The following is a 15,610-nucleotide window of genomic DNA, read 5'->3' as shown; positions in this document are numbered from 1 at the left end:
CTCTCTCTCTCTCTCTCTCTACATTTACTCCACTGTATGTATTATTTTCCACTCCAACACCAGTGAGTGTAAGGCCATTTGCACCAGCCTCTCTGAATTTTGACTCTCTAAAAACGCCACATCAACTTTTCCAAGAGTCACATTAGCAATTCCAAGAGCCACTTCAGCAGTTTTTGCTCTCCAAAAACATGCACTCCATCAGGCTCTCCGAATTTTCGCTCTTAAAAAATAATAATAATAAAAAATTAAAATTAATTTTTTTTAATATATATTTTTTTTAACTTTTCCTAAAGGCTATATTCGTAATGGTTATATCGGCTATATTCGTAATTTTAATTATTTTTTTTTATAAAATTTTTTTTAAAAAAGCTTTTATTTATTTATTTTTGGCCCGAATAAATAAGGATTACCAAATAAGGATTACAAAATAAGGATTAAAAATAATGAATTGGAATAAGAAAATAAGGATTACAAAATCCTATAGGAATAAGTAGATGAATTTGTAATTTTAATTATTTTTTTAACAAAAGTTAAAAAAAAAAATTATATATATATATATATTTAAAAATTATAGTCGTTAAGGAACTATTTGTATTGGTCAAACAGTGTCTTAACGGCCAAATGCGTTGTTTATGGTACACATTTAAAATTTAAAGCCAAAAAATAAAAATAAAAATAATAAACAAATTTTAAGGGGAAAAAAACCAAAAAAAAAAAAAAAAAAAAGCTTTTTTTAATTTATTTTTGGCCCAAATAATTTTTTTTTTTCTGATAAACAGTGCCTAAACGATATATTTTTTTATTTAATGAATTTTTTTTTAATTTTTTTTTTTTTTCTAAAAAGAGCTCAAAATAACCTATTTTTAGGTTTTTTTTTTTTTTTTTTTAAAAAAAGACACTGTTTGGCCACTGTTCCAGAAGGCATAGCATAAGACAAAACAGGCAGCCCAAAACGGCACCGTTTTGCAGCAAATAAAACAAAAAAAAAAAAGGACAGGGATCGCAGGCCGGCTTGCTGAATACCACGAGCAAAAAACGGGGCCCACCGTTATAGCTAGGGCGCTACGCACCCAACATGCCCTTGGCTCGCGGAAATTGGGCTTCCGCAAGCCCGCTGTAAATGGCCTAACAGATCGCCCACCATTGTAAACTGAGATTTTTTGGTCAGAAAGGCCCATTCTAAATCAGAAAATATACCATCTGGGACTATGAGATATGAGATTTATTTTTATCATTTTACTCACCCCTTACATTGAATATTAACTATACACTACAGTGTTGAATTAGGGGCTCCAAAAAATTCTTCTAAAACTTAAACTTATTGAACCTAAATATCAAATCGAGTGGTAGAAGCCAAATCACGGGAATGAAAGTAAAAGCAAATTCGAGAACGGAAGTGTGAACATGGTAAAAATAAGTAACAAATAGTGGGAATAAGAGAAAGAGCATACGCAGAGCATGAGAGCGGAAGTACGCTCAGACGTGAGAGCAATATACCCGTTGAAAATGATTGTGTGACTTGGGGTAGAAATATTATTTTGTAGCACTAATTTCATTTTTCTGATACTTTAATTTACTTAAAAAAAATTAGGACTTGAAATGGAGCAGGTTTGAACTAAGATTTAATTAATCCAATGTGAAGATCATTTTTAGCGAGGTTGAATATGAATCTAATTTGTTGAAATTTTCATATCGAAAACGTATCAGAGTATTTTTTAAATAAATTGGGTTTTATGTGAGTATTTTTTAAATAAATTGAGTTTTATGTGAGATCTCTGATTAATATCAAGTTAGTGGGTAAAATATGAATTAAAACCTAAATTCATATGAATTCACATGAATTCACTTCATTTCATGTCACTTCATTTCATGTCTAAAAATAATTCAAAAATTCAAGAACGTAGAAGGAAAACAACGAATCTTAATTTTTGTCTTAAAATTAAGGGTTAATTTCACTGACACCCCCCTCAGGTTTGGCCAAATATCACATTGAAATACATTTCAAAAATTACTATCACTCATGTTACAAATGTTTATTTCGTTTTTTACTCACACCCCAAAAGTTACTTTTTAGATATGTCAAACCATTTTTTATATGTAAAATGACATTATTACCCTTTTGACTTTGTGTTACTAAAAAAAGAAGTTAAAATCACCTAAATACCCTTTCCCATTTTGTAAATTAATAATAATAATAATAATAATTAGTATTATTATATTTATATATGTGTGTGTATTTGGGAAAGATAGTTGGCAGGTATATGACACATCATAAAACAGGGCCTAAGGGCTCGTTTGGCATGTGCTTTGTTTTAAGCGTTTTGTTTTTCGCTAAAACAGAAACATTGTTTTTGTTGTAGGAGTGTTTTGAAAAAAAATCGGAAGTACGTATGGGAACGATGTTTTGTTGTTGAAATGTCGGAAACAGAAACATGTAAAACATGTTTGGTACGTCGTACGTTTCAAAAATTTTGAAAACAAAACATATTTGGTCACTCCAACTATTGCCAAAAAAAAATAAAACAGAAACAAAAAAACATGTTTGGTTATCATTGTTTTTAATTTATTTTTATAAATTTTAAGTATATTTATAAATTTATTTCTATATAAAATAGTCATCATATTTTTAATATATATATATATATATATATATATATATATATATATATATATATATATATATAAATTTTTGGTCTATAATAGTTCTCATTACTATACTAGAGAGTCAACATTTGTACTTTTTTTTTTCTTTTCCAAACTTGAACTCCAATGTCACATTTTATGAAATGGTAAATTTATATAAATAGTTATTAAATTTTATAATTTATTTACAAAAATGTCTAGAAAGTACATTTTAATAATTCAAATATTATCAATATTTTTTCATATATAACTATATAATAAGTGGCTATAAAAGCCCTATATATATATATATATATATATATATATATATATATATATTTTGCAATAACCTATTTACAAACCTGCTTCAATTTTGTTATCCTATTACCTATACGGTCCAACATAACATTAAAAATAAAAACAAACCCAACTGCAAGCATAAGTGGAACAAAGTATTCAACCAACAAATTTATTAAACAACAAATTTATTAAACAAGTATAAGTTCTATATAAAATGTTTGGAACAAAGTATTAACAATACATAGTTCTCACTAAAAATTGATAATATGTTCATAAAGTGATGACAATGGCAATGACATTAGAAAACCAAGTGTTAGAGACAGACAATGGCCAAACTGATTGACAATGGCAATGGAAATAGCAATGACATGCCACAATGGCAGTGGCATTGGAGTACTACTCTTCTTTGCATGAATAGAGTGAAAACTTGTTATTTGCATATGACTCTTCAAGAGAGTATCGACACACATCATCTTCATAACATCACACATACATCACCTTCAAGAGAGCATCAACACACTTCATATCTGCAATGGTAACATTTAAGTTAAAGAGTGCTATTAACACGGCAACTAAAAAAAAACAACAAATGAACATAGCAACTCAGCAAAAAAAATAATTCAGACAGTGTTCTTTAAGTTGAACACAACAACTTCAAAACTATGGTATCATCCAAACAATGGAGCAATAATGTCATCCATTACCCACATATTCAATGCCCAAACTCCACACACCATACCAGCCTAAACTCCACAATACACTATACCATCCCAAACCCACAATCACCTAAGATAAAACTTCAACTCAGCATGTAAAAAAAAAAAAAAAAAAACACCCTTTAGCCATTTTTTACAATGGCCTATTACTAAAAAGCAACTCAATGCAACCCACACCAAGAAGTCATAGGTCTCTCAAACAAAATTATAGGCTTCATAACATCTAATGCACAAGCAGTTGGTAGACACTCCAGTGATAGATGCAAGTAATATTTCTGTAAAAAAAATTAAAGCTATCCTTTAAGTGGAACAATTAATATTTAAACAAAACTTTAGAAATTATCCACCAAACAGAAGAATTTTCTAACACTTAAACAATAATTTCAAATCTTTTGAACTAATTTCAAGAATTATTTTGGATTAATTTCAAGAATTATTTTGGATTAATTTCAAGAATCAAGAATCACATAGCATAACATCTTTGTCATCTTTGATTATATTTATAGAAGTGTTAAGAGGATAAGTCCTTTGAGTACTGACCCGGCATATATATATACACACACACACACACACACACGAACTTCATTTGGTAGTAATAACTAATAAGTAGGCTTGAGAAAAGAAAAAAAAAAAAAAATTTATCCACCAAACTACCATCAAAGAGTCATTCACTACTTTATTATTAGCTTAAAATGAATAATTACTTTAATTAGATAACAGGCCAAAGTGAAATCACATATACTTGAGCATCCAATTGCAATTGCAAATTCATGAATTTAACTTGAATGCCCAATATGTTATTTCAGGCATAAATTTTATTGTTTAAAGAGTACTCTTACAAGTAAAAAAAGGTTGAAATATAAGAACTATCCAAAAAGAAGTTTTGTCTGATTTGTAATTCCTTTATAAATAAAATTGTAATTTCATTTGTTTGATTGATTTGTCGAATGTTAAATTTTTGACCAAATATTCCGAAATTTAAAGACATAGAGAGAGGAAACACCACATGAGCAAACCCTCTTGAGAGGGGAACAAAATCTCAAATCAGAATACACACACACACACATATATATATATTGACACACAACACGAATATACATGTATAAAATTTAAATACAAACAAAAACACAGAAATCACTAGATCTGGGTCATGGAAACGTTTTTGTAGTCCAAATCGATCGTGTAGAAGCCTTACAATCAGATCTCAGATAGACTAGAAGAAATGGAAGAGAAAAATTCGACCTAATCTTATTTTTGAAGACAAAATCCAACAAAATCGAACAACTCCGAACTAAAGAACACTTGTAATCACACTAAATCAAGTGTTTTAGGGCTTCAAAGGACTTACACTATTATCAAATGACCTTCTTCTTCAATATCGCAGGGGGAAAGTTTGGGTCACCTCCAAAATCGCCAGACCTAGGGTTTCAGAGGAGAGAGAAAATTTTGGGTAAAAATGAAGCAGGATGTTGCAAGTCAGCTTTTATACGTCGATTAAGTTGTTTCCTCCACCACAGTGATTGGCCTAAGTTGTTTCCTCCGTACAGTGATTGTATTGGGCTAAACAGTACTAAAACAAAGTAAAACACCACTATTTTGGTGTTTCACTTTTTGACCAAAAATTGAATCTGTTTTGGCACTATTGACAACGTAGCAGGCCTGGAACAAAAACACAAGAAGCAAAGCAGATACCAAACAGGGCCTAAGCCTCATCCTACACCCTAATCTAATCACACCCGATAGTTTCTCTCTCCTAAGCCCCCAAATAAAAAAAGCTCCATTGTTTCTTTCTTAGGTTACTGGCAGTCGGTTAAGGGGTTTTGGTGGTGGTGGTCATCTGCTATGGAATAGTGGCGGTGGTTGTGGGGTGAGGTGAGGTGAGGTGACTAAACAACTATGGAATGGTAAAGTGCATCTGCTATGGAATAGTAGCTATTCATATACATTATACAGTCCAACATATATATATATATATCCTCCAATAAGAATATTCCACGTCATCACAGATGTAAATCTATCTTCCAAAGGCCCGTCATGCTCAAGCCCAAATTGAGTGTATTTTTAGCCCAAGACCACTGTTATTTGTCTTCCAACCTCCATCAAGGCCGAATCAAGAGGTCATCAGCCCAACTTGTAAATATTTTAACATCTGGTCCGTTATTCAAGCCCAGTCGGATCAAAATATGTTCAGCCCAGTTATTCAAGAATGCACAAGTCCTACCAGTTGAAGGATTTACCATAGAAGGAAAATTCTGAGATAGGAAGTTCTGGACAAGGCAAGTTCTATGCATAGAAAATTAGACAATGGAAAGAACTCTATTAGTAAATAATGTTTATATAGAAAGAATTGGAGGATAAGTAACGCGAGTCCTACAATAATTTTACAATCTTTTGTATATAAATAGAGGCTTAGACCTCCAATAAAGGGATCAAGCAATTTTACGCTAATCTTTATACGGTTCATGTTTATTTTTATTATTTGTTGAGTGAGTTGTTTTATTTTTCTTAATCATTATTGGTTGAGCGAAATTTTACACCTACACTTTGGCGCCGTCTGTGGGAATCGTATAAAAATATACTCCCACTTGTTCTTCAAATCAAATCCTTAGTCGTATCTGGAATGTCAAACGGAGAGTCAGCAATGAATCAACAGATATAATTGATGCAAAAGATGCGAGAGGAGTTCTTACACCAATTTGAGACACTCCGGCAATCAAATGATACGAGTGTCGCCCAGATAGCTGCACTTCAGCAGCAAACTCATATGCTGCACACGGCAATGGCCAGGCTAACGCCACAACCACCACCAGGCGATGCTGCAGCACCACCCCCCACCCAGAATTTACCTCCAGTTCACGAGCCTCCGGCCAATGGGACACCACCCAACGGGGCTCGACCTAATGAGGTTCAGCAACAGCAAGGGACGAGGTCCGAGGCGGTTGCTTCGGATAATCTCCCGCGTCGCACACAGGACGAACAGGCCGAGTCCAGCCATAGGCTTACGGTATGGTCCAATGGCGTTCCAGATGGTGCACGCGTACAAGATGCCTTCGACGAAAAGAAGCTGTTAAGAATTCAGACACCAGCCGAGATGGCTAGAGAGCACAAGAACTCTTTGGTCAAGACCCCCTTTACTGACGATGTGTACCTTGTGGAGAGACCAAGGAAGTTCACTATGCCATCCTTCACCCAGTTCGATGGGGCAGGAGACCCCTTTCGGCATCTCGATCATTATGCGCAAAAGATGGCACTGGACGATCATAACGATCCGTGGATGTGTAAGGTTTTTCCTACCAGTTTAACCGGAGCAGCGTTAGAATGGTTCAGGAATAGGCCACACAAGTCTATCCCTGATTATGAGACCTTGTGCACTATGATCTTAGCCCAGTATTGCGGAAATAAGAAGCAGAAGAAAAGTATCGCCAGCCTTTTCACCATAAGGCAAAGGAAGGGAGAAACTCTACAAGATTTCTTATCTAGGTTTAACATGGAAGCCTCGGAGATAGCAGATTGCCACCCTACCACGGCAATCGAAACATTTAAGTTGGCAATGATCCAGGGAACCAATTTTCACACATCCTTGATCAAATATTCCCCCCCGGATATGCAGACATTGAATGCTAGGGCACAAATTTACATTCGGTTGGAGGAAAACGTAACCCACCGTGCACAGCGCGCTACCCTCGTCACAGTGGAAAACAAGTCTCGAGAGAAAGCTGCAAGCACAAGGATGCAGAAGGTTCCTCATGCCGCCACACAAGTCACCCAAGCGCCTGAGAAGAGGCAAAGGACAGAGGACAGGCTTACCCCTCTCCGTACTACCTTAGCGCGCCTGTTCCAAGAGAATAAGACGAGTTTCGCAACTCTTTAGCCCATGAAACAACCCTTGGAGCAGAGGGACAAAAGCAAACATTGTGCCTACCATAGAGACTATGGGCATACCACTAATGACTGCAGGTCCCTTCAGCGACAGGTAGAAAGCATGATAGCGAGAGGAGAGTTGGTGAAGTATCTCGCCATGAAGGAGTACATAAAACCTCAGGAGGTTAACCCTCGACGGGTAGAGGGCAGTCAGGTAAAGGTTATGCATGCTATACACCGAAGGTCAGAGGATGATGAAGAGTCTGAAGAGTTGTACAGATCTAGGCTGAGAGAGGCTCATAAGTTAAGAAGATTGTCTTCGGTAAACACGGTTGCGCCAGGCAGCATCAACATTGGATTCGGTAACAATAATCTGTCTAGAGTCCAGCGCCCGCATGAAGACCCCTTGGTCATCAGCCTCCTAGTGGCGAATTATATGATCAAGAGGGTGCTGATAGATCCGGGAAGTAGCGCCAACATCATTACAAAAGTAACCTTCGATCAGCTGGGGGTTTCACCATCGTCCATCAGGCCAACTTCCAGCCCCCTAATGGGGTTTGATGGTACTAAGGTGAATCTGCTTGGGGTAATCGATCTATCCGTTACTGCAGCAAAGAGGACTCTGAAGGAGAACTTTGTCGTGACGGAGATTCATCCATCTTATAACCTCATTATGGGGAGAGGTTGGATCCATCGTATGAACGGAGTCCCCTCTACCCTTCATCAAGTAATGAGGTGTTTATCCCCAGATGGCAGGGAGGTCATCGACCTCTGGGGAGACCAGGTTGCTGCAAAAGAATGTTACATGCTAACGCTATATGAAGTAAAGAAGGCGTCGAAATCACCTCAGTCAGAGGCGAATCCCAAAAACGTAATCAAATAGCAGTTACAGTATCCTCTGCCCAAGTATCTCAAGGCAGAAGAAGAAGCCGAGGCTGAAACACCTACCGAGGAGTCCTTCAAAGCTATAGAGGTAGTCCTCGGAGACCCTCAAAAGGTCACCTACATTGGCTCATCTTGCACAGCCGAAGAGAAGAAAGCATTGATCAGGGTCATTCGGTGCAATTCGGATGTCTTTGCCTGGGATCACTCGAACATGGTAGGGATCGATCCTATGGTCTCATGCCATAGTTTGAGGGTTAACCCAGAATTCAGGCCAGTCAAGCAGAGGCACCGACGGTTCGCACCTGAACGGAATCGCATAATAGCCGAGGAAGTAAATAAACTATTACAAGCAGGATTCATTCGAGAGGTGCAATACCCACAATGGCTCTCAAATGTAGTAGTCGTTCAAAAGAAGAATGGGAAATGGAGGGTATGCGTAGATTATACCAACCTTAACAAAGGTTGCCCAAAAGATAGCGTCCCTCTGCCCAAGATTGATTAAATGGTGGATGCTACGACAGGTTATGAGAGGCTCACATTCCTCGATGCATACTCCGGCTATAATCAGATTCCCATGAATCCTGAAGATGAGGAGAAAACCGCTTTTATCATAGAGACGGGCACTTACTGCTACAGAGTGATGCCCTTCGGTCTAAAGAATGTCGGAGCCACCTACCAGCGACTTGTCAATAAAATTTTCAATAATCTACTGGGGAATACAGTTGAAGCCTATATCGATGACATGGTGGTCAAAAGTATACGAAAAGAGGATCACCCGAAGCACCTCCAGGAGGTCTTTGATACTCTCAAGAGGTACAATATGAAGCTGAACCCCACCAAGTGCTCCTTCGCCGTCTCTTCAGGACAGTTCCTTGGGCACATTGTAAATAAAAGAGGAATAGAAGTAAGTCCAGCTCAGGCAAAGGCACTCATACAGAACCAAGAGCCAAAAACCCGCAGAGAAGTGCAAGTTCTAACTGGCCGAGTTGTGGCCCTCAGCCGGTTCATATCCCGATTATCTGATAAGTATAAACCTTTCTTTGATGCTATTCGATCCAAAAACAAAGATATGTGGGGACCTCAGCAGCAGGAAGCTCTCAATCAATTGAAAAGCTACATGACAAAACCCCCAATCCTTTCTGCTCCAACGCCCGGAGACACTCTCATCCTGTACTTGGCAGTATCAGCTGTAGCAACAAGCGCAGTGTTGATCAAAGAAGGAGGCAAGATTCAGCACCCAATCTTTTACACAAGCAAAACGATGACGGATGCCGAGACACGGTACAGCAAGACGAAAAAGATAATCCTGGCGTTAATTTATGCCAAGAGGAAACTTCGACATTACTTCGAATCTCACAGTATAGTGGTACTTACAAATCACCCTATACGGGCTATCCTAGCTAAACCAAACTTGTCTGGTCGAATTACAAAATGGGCTATTGAACTTAGCTCTTTTGATATCACCTATGCACCAAAGGTATCTCACAAGGGGCAGTAAGTAGCGGATTTCCTACTGGAGTATGAAGATCAATCTGAGGAGCCGACACTTCAAGAGCCGTACTGGGAGTTACGGGTTGATGGCTCTTCCAACCAGAAAAGGGCAGGGGCCGGGATTGACATCACAACACCCGAGGGTACCAAGCTGCAGTAGTCAATTTGGCTAGATTTCCCAGCTACTAATAACGAGGCCAAGTATGAGGCGTTGCTTGCCGGACTTCAGCTAGCTAAACAACTACAGGTACGGTGTTTAAAATTTTTAGTGACTCACAGCTTGTGATCAATCAAGTGACAGGGCACTATTATCCCAAGGAGGAACGTATGAAGTCATACAAAGATGCTGTAGAGAGTGCCATCCGGGAGTTCGATCGAATCGAATTCCATCAGGTACCACGAGATGAAAATGCCGAAGCAGATCGATTGGCTGCAGCTGCATCATCTTCAGACGAAGAGTTGATTCAGCTTGTTCCAATCGATGTCCTCGAAGAACCTAGCATTAATCCCCGGCAAGAGGTGATGGTGATCCCGGAAGTTCCACGCGAGCCATGCTGGATTGATCCAATCAAGGCCTACCTCAAAGAGGGAGTTCTCCCAAATCAAAAAGCTGAGGCAAGGAAGCTTAGGCTTACCGCGGCTAAATACTCAATCATCAATAACCAGTTATGCCGAAGGTTATTCTCCAGTCCTTATCTCAAGTGTTTAACCTCTACTGGGGCTCTCACAATTCTAAAACAAATTCATGAAGGAGATTGTGGAAATCACTCGGGAGGAAGATCCCTTGCACACAAAATTCTAACCCAAGGCTATTTTTGGCCATACTTGGCTCGGAATGCCGAAGAATATTCAAGAAGATGTGACAAGTGTCAGCGCCATGGTCCAATAAAGCATCAACCTGCCGAAGGTTTGCACGCCATGGCTAATCCATGGCCGTTCGCCCAATGGGGGATTGATGTAGTAGGACCGTTACCCAAAACCGTGGAAAAAAAGGAACATGTGCTTCTGGCTACGGATTACTTCACCAAGTGGGTGGAAGCTGAAGCCTTCTCTAGCGTCACCCACGAAGAAGTAAAGCATTTCATTTAGAGCAACATTATTTGCCGGTTTGGGATACCAAAAGTCATTGTAATGGACAATGGTAAGAACCTCGATAACAGAAGTACAAGAAAGTTCTTTAACGAACATGGAATCCTGCAAAAATTGGCTGCAGTTAGTCATCCACAAGGCAATGGGCAAGCTGAAATAACTAATCGCACGATATTTGGGTGCTTAAAGAAAAAATTGGAGAAATTGAAGACAAAATGGTACGAGAATCTCCCCCACGTGCTCTGGGCCTATCAAACCACTCTAAGACAACCTACGGGAGAAAGCCCATTTGCTATGGTATATGGATCCGAAGCTGTCATTCCTATCGAGTCAATAATCCCAACCCTTCGGACATCTTTGGTACTGGAAGGGAACAATGAGCAACAACTCGAACATAGCTTTGATCTTGTGGACGAAAGGAGAGATGCAGCAGCAATTCGGCTCGCGGCATACCAACAGCAGGTGTGTAACAGTTAGAACAAGCGTGTCCGGTACCGTAGGTTCTTGGTTGGCGATTGGGTTATGAAGCAGGAGACAACATATGTTAAAAAGTTGGAACCCAACTGGATAGGACCCTACAGGATTACCGAAGTGGTAGGGAAGAGAGCTTACCGGTTGGCTAAAGTTGATGGGCGTCCTATTGCACGTCCATGGAATGCCATCCACCTCAAAAGGTATTACCACTAGCCAACATTGTCAATATCGTATGTATGTTTCTCTTTTTATAACAAGGGGGATCCATACCTATATGCCATGATGTTACCACAGTGGTACGGCTATTACAATTACAGTTGATTATTACAGTTACAGTTGGCAATTTTTAATAATTTCAATCACAAGTTTTTCATTTCAATTTATTTTGTTTAATGAAATTCAAGTTTCCCTCTTTGGGATTGTCAAAATTTCCCTTGATCAACTTCATTGTTGTTATGCAAAGAGTAAACACTGATTGGCGAAAGAAAGCAATCATGCCAAGTGGATCTTTATGGGTGGTTGGTTTATTTTTTGTATTACTATTATCCCACATCGTTTGAAAATAGAACGAACACACAATTCGCCTCGGACCCTAAGTGTCTGAGTTCGCTTAGGAACCTAAGTATCCAAGACAGCTTCGGACCCTAAGTGTCCTATTCAGCAATATTCCTCCACGACTCAGTGCCGAGGAACAATTCGCCTCGGATCCTAAGTATCCGAGACAGCTTCGGACCCTAAGTGTCCTATTCAGCAATATTCCTCCACGACTCAGTGCCGAGGAACAATTCGCCTCGGATCCTAAGTGTCCGAGACAACTTCGGACCCTAAGTGTCCTATTCAGCAATATTCCTCCACGGCTCAGTGCTGAGGAACAATTCGCCTCGGATCTAAGTGTCCGAGATAGCTTCGGACCCTAAGTGTCCTATTCAACAATATTCCTCCACGACTCAGTGCCAAGGAACAATTCGCCTCGGATTTAAGTGTCCGAGATAGCTTCAGACCCTAAGTGTCTTATTCAGCAATATTCCTCCACAACTCAGTGCTGAGGAACAATTCGCCTCGGATCCTAAGTGTCTGAGACAGCTTCGGACCCTAAGTGTCCTGTTCAGCAATATTCCTCCACGGCTCAGTGCCGAGGAACAATTCGCTTCAGACCTCTGGTGGCCGGATTAGAACTTTTTCCTCCGGACTCCAAGTGTTTAAAACCCTGTGGATATATCATAAGTTCATCATGATCCACCCCACATCAGGAACACACAAGAAAGAAAGAGTATGTATACGTCTACTGCAGGCAAGTCAAAGGCAAGAAGAGTTCACTTAACAGTTAGATCATTGTCCAAATGAATCATCCTGAGATGTCAATTAAACTGTTGAAAGGATCTCCTTCTTCCCATCATCCTTACTTTTTCTCGGATAGCATAAATTCGAAGCATAAAGACAATGTGTTTTGTTTGTCATAAAAACATTACCAGTCAGAAAAGTATGAACAATATCAAAAGCATACAGCAAAAACAAATCAGGTATTAAAAGCCTAAAACAAAAATTATATTTATTATCCCAAATATACTGTCAATAAGAACAAAATACATGGTTCTACTTCCTTTTCGGATCGAAGGGAGTAAATTCAAAAGCATCCACTACAGTAGGACTTGGGGTAGGAGGAATTGAAGCCGCAGGGGCAGAAGAGCTAGGAGTACCCTTCAGGTGCGCCTTCACCATCTCGGCAAAGCGGATTTCAGCTTCCAAAGCCTGTGGCCCTTCATCATATGGGAAGTGCACCCCCACCTGCTTGTCAAAAGCGTCCGGATCCATTGTCTTAGGGCCTGAGCCCTGATTATAGCCAGACCGGAACGCTTTAGCACTAGCCAGGTGTGCCAGACAGGAGTAGCGCCCCTGCATTTGCTTCCCCGCCTTGAAGCAAGTAGTAAGAGCCTCGGTCAGGCGTTGAATTTCGGCCTGAAGAGAATCCACCTTAGCCTCAGAGGCAGCCAACTGCCTCTTATACACATCCTTGGCTTTAGTAGTTATCTTCAGATTGGTAGAGGCATTGGTGGCTCTCTTCTCTGCATTGTCAAGATCCTTCCCCAGCTTTTTGATGGAGAGGGATTGGGCTTCAGCAGTGGCGCAGAGGGCCATAGTGTGGTATAGACTCTGTATAAAAAGATAACGGAGGAAAAAATATGAGCATAAATGGAAACATAAGTAAGCAAGAGTAACATAATTCTGAAGGAGCAATACGAACCTCTATGGCTCGGACCGGGGCAGAGGGGAGTAGTTGTTCCAACCCCATTTGGCTGATGGCTTCCTCGTCCTTTGGGAGCCACGTCCCTCGGGCCACAGCCAGTGCAGCTGAAGGGTCTGTGATCACAGAATCCCCTGAATGCAGGACTGACTTGTCAGCCCTGGTGAAGGAAGGAGCCCAAGAAGCCCCAGTTTCAGCCAGAACATATGCCCTGACTTCATCTTCAGGTTCGGCCTCTCCAGCCTTTTTCCCTCTGCTTTTAGAAGGGACCTTGCCCTTGCCAGAGGATGGGGGGTTGAGGCGAGATTTCTTCATTGGTGGTTCCTCAGCCTCCACCTCACCCTCAGTAGACCTAATAACGACCAAGGGTTGGGCATCTTCGGCTTTCTTTTTTAAAGCCTCAGCCCTCCGTATCTCCTCCTCAATCATGGGGAAACTATCAAAGGATGGTAGAGACAGATCCATGAGGTCTGCAACAACAGCACTGGAGGCAATATCCTTGAGGTTTGAAGAAGTTAGCAGGTCCTCGATAGGCGAGGGGTCACTCCAGACTCGTTCCTCAAGAAAAGAAAGTCTGTTCCTTGCTGTGGAGGATGTGAATGTAGCTGAAAAAACACCAAGAAACTCATAAGTACGGCGAAACATTAAGACTTGGTAAGGAAAACAGCCAGAACACTTGGTATGAAGGGAGGTTAAGTATTCTATACCTAACTTCCCGAACTTGCGCGGGATAGGGAGCGTAATTGATTGGGGCACGAACCATTTTTCTTTAACTATAACCATCCTTTCTTTCCACTTCTTTTCAGATGAAGGAAGGTTCGTGCATATCCTCTGATGAAGGGTAGAGGTAAAAAAGAAGCGACCAGGCTCGGTCCCATGCTTAGATATATTATAAGTAAGCAGAAGGTCGGTAAAGGTCAAATCCAGAGCCTCTAATTTTCGGCGCACCAATAGTGCCGAAAGGATGCGAAAGAAATTAGGATTTACCTGATGGGGGGCAAGACCTAACTTGTTGAAAACTAAATGATAGAAGGGGTGAAGAGGGAACCGGAGGGCGCTAAGACGCCCGACCGAAAGAAGCAACTCACTCTCTTCAATTCCCTCGCCGGAGGTAAAATCGGCACCCTCAGGATATTCTACAATTTCTACTCCCTCAGGAATATCAAATTCTTCCATTACCGAAGCAACAGAGAACTTGATGCGGCGAATAGAGATGATTGCTTTCCTCTCTTCATGAGTAAGAACATTATCAGAGCCTGAGGTGGATGTCTCGGATGGAAGGGGGGAAGTACCTAATTGATTTAATGAAAGACGATCTGTAGAAACCCTAGGAGGGGGAACCCTAATGCGAACGGGGGAAGATGAAGGTGTGGATTCAAAATCCCCAATGTTTATACGTTCGGGAGTAGATAAAGTACTCATAATGAAAGATTGAAGAGAAAGATGCGAAAAAAAACTAACCTGACAAGGCGATAGAATGAAGAACGCAGGAGTGCAGCTAGGGCGAATGTAACTCTTGCAGAATCTTGTACGACGGAGTAATAATGAAAGTCCTCGAACCGTCTCTGAAGCAAAGTAAAAAACCGGTTTCAATTCCCTCTTTAATGGGAGTCGTCACTCAATTAAAAATGAAATTTGGGGCAAAGTGTGGAAGGAAAAAAAACTCCCTCCAATAAGAATATTCCACGTCATCACAGATGTAAATCTATCTTCCAAAGGCCCATCATGCTCAAGCCCAAATTGAGTGTATTTTTAGCCCAAGACCACTGTTATTTGTCTTCCAACCTCTATCAAGGCCGAATCAAGAGGTCATCAGCCCAACTTGTTAATATTTAACATCCGGTCCGTTATTCAAGCCCAGCCAGATCAAAGTATGTTCAGCCTAGTTATTCAAGAATGCACAAGTCCTACCAGTTGAAGGATTTACCAT

Source organism: Cornus florida, unplaced genomic scaffold (assembly GCF_030987335.1).
Source record: "Cornus florida cultivar Cherokee Brave unplaced genomic scaffold, ASM3098733v1 CherokeeBrave_3.0.0_Hap2_Chr07, whole genome shotgun sequence".
NCBI classification, from domain to species: domain Eukaryota; kingdom Viridiplantae; phylum Streptophyta; class Magnoliopsida; order Cornales; family Cornaceae; genus Cornus; species Cornus florida.
The sequence above is the reverse complement of the archived record's forward strand: the minus strand, read 5'-3'. Positions refer to the sequence as shown.